This window comes from Polypterus senegalus, chromosome 5, assembly GCF_016835505.1.
Source record: "Polypterus senegalus isolate Bchr_013 chromosome 5, ASM1683550v1, whole genome shotgun sequence".
Taxonomy (NCBI): Eukaryota; Metazoa; Chordata; class Cladistia; order Polypteriformes; family Polypteridae; genus Polypterus; species Polypterus senegalus.
The window spans coordinates 42,385,242-42,393,258 of record NC_053158.1 but is presented as its reverse complement, the minus strand read 5'-3'; positions in this window follow the sequence as shown (position 1 = coordinate 42,393,258).

Sequence of the window (8,017 nt, the reverse complement as noted above, 5' to 3'; positions counted from 1 at the left end):
CACTTAAGTGTGAATGGGCTCTTTGTTATAGCTTATCAGATGGATAAACTATAAAAGTAATGGAGGTGACCAGAAGAGAAACACCAGGAAACACACAAAGAACAAAACCCAAAAGTCTGTCCTATGTTTCAGAAGTGCCAAACCACTAGCCAAGAATCAGTTTAAGAATCAGGAAAACAGGCCAGAAACTGTAGAAACAAAATAACAAATGTCTCTTAAGCATTACTTTAAATTATTACATTTTTAAAAGCTCGAATAGCAAAGGAATGAATAGAGTTTAACTTTATACAGTTGACTTTAGCAGTGTAAACACCTAGCCAAGCCCTTACAGCGTACCTAAGCCATTACACAAAGTATCAGTTGTCAAAATTCCCAAAAAGGTGTCAAATGATGCAAAAAATAATAACAAATACATGAACTTGTAACCCCTGTTTTACAGTCCATCAAGGATTTCTGCATAATATTTAACATCTAAAAACACTAATATTCTACTTGTAAATAATAAATCAGTTACAGTGATTAAAGAAAAAAAATGCGACAGCATCACCTTCCTTTTTTGTCCATTTGTATTAAAAAATGTATGAATGTAACATCACATCTGTGGAACTCAACTTCTGCTAGAGCAGTAATTACCGATTTTTCCTGCCTTGTGTCCTATGATTGTTGGGAAAGGCTCCAGCTCCCCAGAGACTCTGTCCTAAATAAGTGGGTGAGGAAGATGGATGGATGGGCAGAATTAGACAGCCATGTTAAAAAGTTGAAATGAAACTCAGCTTCTTGAACCAAATAAAAGACCTTTCAATCTGGTTTCCATTTTTTTGGTGTTTCCTATCTCTTGCATTGGCCTCTTTGTCCTACACTTTGTTATTCATGTCTATGTTGGGGCAATTGGACATCATGTTGCTGCTAAATGTGGTCATATCAGCCTCTCCTGACAATATGAATGGTGGAGCTGAAGAGTTGTTGATCCAAGATGTGGAAGGTTCAAGAAGGGTAAGATTATCAATTGAAGACGTCCAGATTACAGGAGAGGTAAGAGCAGGAGATCTACAGCAAAAAGCTGAAACCAACTTAGCTGTATTGTTTTGTGGTTGCCGTAAAGGGAGACAAATTCCATATTACTGGGAGAAGAAATATCAATAAGCACAAGCAAGAAAATTAAAAGAGAATATGTCCTGTCAAAGCCTACTTTTAAATGAATAATCAAACTTGTAGTCGAAAATCACACAGATTTATTTTGAATTATCTGCAAAACGAGATGAGGAAAGGTCATTGCAGGTGGAGCAATCAGTTGTGTCCTTGCCTAGTTTAAATAAAAGGGTAATCAGAGACAATTTAAATGAAGTATTAATGTGGGAGGAAGAAAAGTCAGAAGTAAGCATCTGGTAGAGTGAGGCCAAAAGACAGACAAGATCTCAGAGGCAATACATCAGGACCTGGAGATTTCCCAGAACATATAGGGTCCAGAGTCTCTTTTAGTTCATTAAGTGAAAGGGGAACATCCAAAGTAGAGGTTTCTGACTGAAATCTCCAGAAGGGGTAAGGATTTGAGGAAGAAGTCCATATCAATTGTGCTAACAATGAGTGTTTTGGGCCCCATGTCCACCATACAGCTATGTAATAGCAAGAGACAATTTTCAATACCGGAAATATTTTAAAGAGATTTATTTGCCATAACTTTTCTCTGATGTGTGCATCACTACATTTTGATCGAGGAAGTCTATGCAGATGTCCTTGGACTTCATGGCTTTGTTTCTGTCCTGACATGCAGTGCGAACAATGTCCAAACAATTAATTATGCACACGTGGACTCCAACTAAGCTCTTAACACATCTGAAGAGTAATTAAAGCAAACAGGACATGCCTGACCACAATTTGGAGTGCCACAGAAAAGGGTCTGAATACTTAGATGAACAAGAGATTTTAGTTTTTTTTGTTTTTAATACATTTACAAGCCTTTCTGCAAACATATTTTCACTTTTTCATAATTGGTTTATGAGTTTAGATTGAGTGGCAAAAAAATGGCAAATGTATCCATTAAAATTGAATTCACAAGACAATAAAGTGAGCAGAAATTGAAGGGGTCTGAATACTTTCTGAATCCACTATGGGCAGACAAAGTATATGGTGCCAATTTCACCTCACTTCCTTTTCCTTATACAACACATTACTGGTCTGTATAATTATATTATTAGCTTTTTAAATACAGGGCAGAAATCTAATGAATTATTTTGTCTCAAGCGTTAATCAGTGTTTTTTAACCTTAGGTAAACTGCATATTGTCTTCAATTTACCTTTTTTCTTTTAACCCCAGTTAAACATTGACACAATATCTGTGTCTACACAGGATATCAGGATGGTACGTCTGGGTCAAGTACAAAAGTTTCACATCAGGTTACTGTATGTCTTAAAGAAGACTGAAATTTTACAATTCAGCTTGCTGATAATTTTAATAAGTAATTAATACATTTACATTTTTAACAAATAAGCAGCAAGGTGTACTCATTATACATTAGTTATTCCTGACATTTTTCTTTTTAAAGGCTTTGAAGTTTGTTTTGCTTATTTTAAAAGTACAGAGTACATAAACACCAAACTTAAATATTTTTCTTTCCACACATTTCAAACAACTTATTGCAGGGCTCAGAAAACACAACCATTAAAAATGGCATATTTAGGATATTAGTTTTGGCACAATAAAGGTCACTGATGTAGTCTGGTGTGAGGCCATTTAAAGCTTTATAGGTTAGTAGGAGGAGCAGGATTGATGTTATGTGCCTGCTGTTGCAGGTTTGTGTAAGGACTCTTGCAGCAGAGTTTTGAATAAACTGGAGTTGTGATAAGATATTAAAAGGGACACCTGACCAGTAGGGAGTTAGAGTAATCGATGCGGAATGCAACAAAGCATGGACATGTTTCTCAGCATCAGAAAAGGAGAGGAATAACTGGACATGGGATATGTTATGATGGTGGAAATAAGAAAGTTTCTTAAAATAAACAAAATAAACTTCCACTTCTTTCCAATTTTTCCTCAATTAACCCAATACGTCTTTGGTCATCATAGGAAACCCGAAGTAGTTGTAGAACACAAAACCCACCATGCACACCCATGGGGTGAAGACAAAATGGAATTAAAACAAAAGACCCTGCAAACATAACAACATGTCCTCCTTCCATTTGCATTCTACAATACTATATTTAGGTATACTGTTATCTCAGCCAATAGAAATAGACAAACAACAATAAAAATCATCCATAAACCACATATTTATGTCATCTAGAAATTCATGAAAATGCAGTATATAATAAAGTAGATCCAGCAACATTCTTTTGGCTTATGGGTGAATCACATACTCGAGGACATCAGTGAAAGGAGAAGTGCATTTAAAACTGAAGCCAGGAGTTGTGGCATTGTGGAAAAGGCAACCAAGACATGTAATTGAAGCAGAAACCTTGATAACCATTAAGAGTAATCTGTATGGGATATTGGGAAAGGCTAGCTATTAGCTAAACAAATGGGCTTGATGGACTGAAAGGTCCCCTCTCGTTTGTCAAATTTCTTATGTTCTGATGTTCAGTAATTATATTACTTCTTGGGTAACTCTACCACTTTGACTTCCTTTGAGAGACACAACTTTTAAACTCTATTAACTTACAAATGTGTTGATATCAATATACACTTTACATTATATTTTCTTACTCACATTTAGAGTCATGGATGCATGTCTGCCTGTTACTCCAAAGCTTTTTATTTACTTTTATGATAAGAACAATAGAACAATTGTGATGAGAGCAGGCCATTCAGCCAACAAGCGTGTCCATCCTATTCATCTAGATTCCCCAAAATAACATCAAGTCATATTTTTTTTACTATACTGCTTGGTAATTTATTTGTTGTGTTTATGGTTCTTTATGTGAAGAGAAACTTTTTAAGATTTGTGTGAGATCGGTCTTTAAAAAACTTCCATCACTGTTACCATGTTCATGTTGAAGAATGTATTTTAAAGTGACATCTGGAAAATACTATACAATTCCATTTATAATTTTACAAACTTTAACTTTAACAACTATTAGTGTATGTTTGCTTAAACTGAAAAGGTTCAACACCTTCAATCTTTCCTTTTAACTTATACCTCTCAGTGCCAGAATTGGCCTAGTCCCTATTGCTTAAACATTCCTCAATGCTGCGATGTCTACTCCATGTTGATGACTCCTCGTGCAGTGCAGCCTCTGATTTTATGAGCATTACTGAGGCTTTTCATTTCACACCACATGTTTTACATCCCACTTATAAAGGAGGGCATACATTAGACCTCATTTATTCTCATGGTGTATTGCAGCTATCGTGTCTAGGGGCATAATTTTCGGTGATCACAAATGTATTTCTTTTAAATTGGTGTGCTGTGCTCATATTATCAATGAAACTGTGATTGCACAATTGTCTGATATGTTTAGTAATATCAATGATGTGAGCTAGTAATGTTGACCTTTTGGTTCAGACTTTTAATGATCATGACCGTACCATTCTAAACATTGTTGGCCCTGTAAAATTAAGATCTACAGTAAGTCTGCTGTTAACACATCTCCCTGGATGAATGATAGCCTCCATAGTTTCAGACGTGTCTGCCAGCAGGTTGAACGTTTGTGGAAGGCCACTAATTTGGAGGTACACTGTCTCTCCATCTTAAAGGTCTGCTTTTTACATATAACATGGTGAGGGAATCTAAAGCTTTGTATTTTTCCAATCTTATTTCTAAGAGTAAGCACAACCCTAGAGTTTTATTTGAATCTTATTTAGACTTTGACTTATTTTGAATTTCCAATATTGTTTCACCTGCTCCATCTAATATCTTGTTAGTTTACTAACTTCCTTGTTTTTAAAAGTTCTTAACTCTATTGGACCTAGCCTAGTATCTGTTATTAATTGGTCTCTGTACTACGGTTGTGTCCCCAGTTATTTTAAACACACTTTTGTTCACCCCCTACTGAAAAAAACCTAATCTAGATCCCTCCATTGTTAAAAAACTACTATCAGGGTTTCAATCAGGGTTTTGAAAGAATCATTCCACAGAGACAGCCCTACCAAAAGTCTCAAATGACTTACTAATGGCTGCAGATGCTGGCAAGTGCTTTGTATCGGTATTGCTTGATTTTAGTTCAGCTTTTAATACTGTTGACCATAATATCCTTTTAGATAGGTTATCCCAGTCTATAGATATCACTAGCTCAGCTTTAGCCTGATTTTCATTCTATTTAAGTGATAGGAGTTTTCCACTTTGTGTGGGCGAGTTCATGTCAGACTGTGCTTCGCTGTTTTGTGTCTCAGGGTTCTGTCCTTGGGCCTACCCTTTTTTCATTATATGTGTTACCATTGGCTCATATTATTAATTTTTTAAGGACATTTCTTTGTCATTTTAGAGTAGGGAGCAGGTTGATGAGACCCTGGAGAGGTGGAGATATGCTCTAGAGAGGAGAGGAATGAAGGTCAGTAGGAACAAGACAGAATACATGTGTGTGAATGAGAGGGAGTTCAGTGGAATGGTGAGGATGCAGGGAGTAGAGTTGGCAAAGGTGGATGAGTTTACATACTTAGAAGAGTGTCAGGAGTAATTTGTGACAGATGGGTATCAGCAAGAGTGAAAGGGAAGGTCTACAGGATGGTAGTGAGACCAGCTACGTATGTTATATGGGTTGGAGACGGTGGCATTGACCAAAAAACAGGAGACAGAGCTGGGGGTGGCAGAGTTTAAGATGCTAAGATTTGCATTGGGTGTGACAAGGATGGACAGGATTAGAAATTAGAACATTAGAGCATCAGCTCACGTTGGATGATTTGGAGTCAGAGATTCGAGATTATGTTGGTTTGGACATGTGCAGAGGAGAGATGCTGAGTATATTTGGAAAAAAATGCCAAGGATTGAACTGCCAAGCAAGAGGAAAAGATTAAGGCCTAAGAGAAGGTTTATGGGTGTGGTGAGAGAGGACATGCAGGTGATGGGTGTGACAGAGCAAGATGTAGAGCAGGCATGTCAAACTCACTACCATTGGTAGGCCGCTTTGACTGCCATATGTGCGTCAGTGGGCTGCACTGTAACAAATACTATTATAATATCATACAAAGCTTTCTTTCTAATACTGAAAACTTTAAAAAATGTAACACTTAAAGTTTAAAGTTTAAAGAAAAGCAATTTATTTCCATACACTCTCCATACAACAGCGTACAATTAGACTCTTATCCTCTTAGCTAGGTCCTTATATTATTATATTATATTCATTGCTTATATAGGAGTCTTACAGTGTGAGATCTATTTCTTTTGTCCCGACACTTGGCATCTCTTGTTAGTGTGAAAATAGAAAAATACAGATACCGAAGTATGAGATTGGAAAATAGGAATTAATGATCAGAACTGAAGTGCGTGCTAAGCAAAATGTACATTCTAATTAGTCAGTCAATCTGTGAATGTAACAAAAGCCACACATGCCTTGTTTTGCCTATAAGTGCAAGTGCAACTTCCTGTTTTTCCTAACAGACAAAAAACCACAAGTGACCAACTGATGAACTTTAAAATCAACTGATGAACTTTAAAAATGTTGATCCAAGCAAATTGTTGTAAAGATGTAATGTCTCAAAATTCTTGTGCAACTAAAGTCATAAGACAAAGCTTTGCCCTATAAACGATTTAGGACACCGATTTCTCGGGGCAGGTGAAGGGCAGGTGTCCTAGGACTGTGCTTCTCTGTCATTCTTACCTTTGCCTGGTGTGTATTAATAAAAGATTTTTTACTAACTTTAATTATATCTCTCTGTCTTCAGTCACAAGAAACGACACTAGAGAAAAAGTGTCCACATTAGTAACCAGTTCGTCAATATCAGGCTTGAAATCTTTTATAAGGGATGAGAGGTGCTTGACAGTACGTCTTGAACGATGTGGGGTTTTGGTAGCTTTCATTAATGAAAACAATTGCTCACAAAGGTAAGTGTTTCCGAACATAGACAGTACTCTCAATGCCAACTTACAGATCTGCACATATGAGGGTGGCAGGTAAGCATACAAGCCTGGCACACCAACTTCGTTAAATTTTGCCTTCAGAATATAATCTGACTGCAGTTCAGTCAATTACATTTGTATATTCTCTGGCGCATTCCCAACGTTGTAAGAGAACAGCGCAAAGTCCTGTTCGTGTGAACTGAAATCACGAAAACGCTCACTGAATTCATTGCTCAGTAATTCAAGTTGGAAAACAAATCCTCCAAAATCTAATTTTACTTTACTAAGTTTACTTCAAAGTTTATATTCTAAAATAAGCCAATATGCAAAAAGCCACCTAACCTACACTAATTTCACACTACACTAACTCAAAATCACAAAAATATGTTAATAAACAACTTACCAACTTCTCGCGTCCACTTCAGATCCTCAGCTGTAGTCTGCACTAACTGTTCGTTACAATACTAGCACAAAATTACATAACACACAAAATTACATAAAACTAGAGCAAAAAAATGTGAAACTATGCGGGCTATTACTACCCGTGATGGTCAGTTCTGCCCAGTGGCCAGTCTCAGCAGCCCAGCCAGTAGTGTAACCTTACAGGGGTGGCTCTAGGCTCGTGGCAGCCATGGGCAGAGAAGGAATCGGTGGCCTCTTCTCCCGCCAATGTCAATATGGTATCTTATGCACGGCGGATGGCTATGTCCGTTGCGGACACTGCATAGCCGCCTCGTACTCATGACACGCTGCTATATGCGTGTGTCTGTAACTTGAAAACCAAGTGGCGGCCCATGATATTCTCATTACGGCAGAACATTATAATACTACATATAGCTTACTGTTCCAACTCTAGCGACATTAGTAAATACAGCGTACTAATTAACAAGAAACACTTTGTTTTTCGGCCACATTGCCGTCAGCTGTGTCGTTATTTTCTCTTTCTGTTTTATATTCAATATATATTGGTGTGGCGGCCCTGTGCAGGTGCACAGTTTTGCACATGCTTAAAGCCGCCCCTTGCTGCC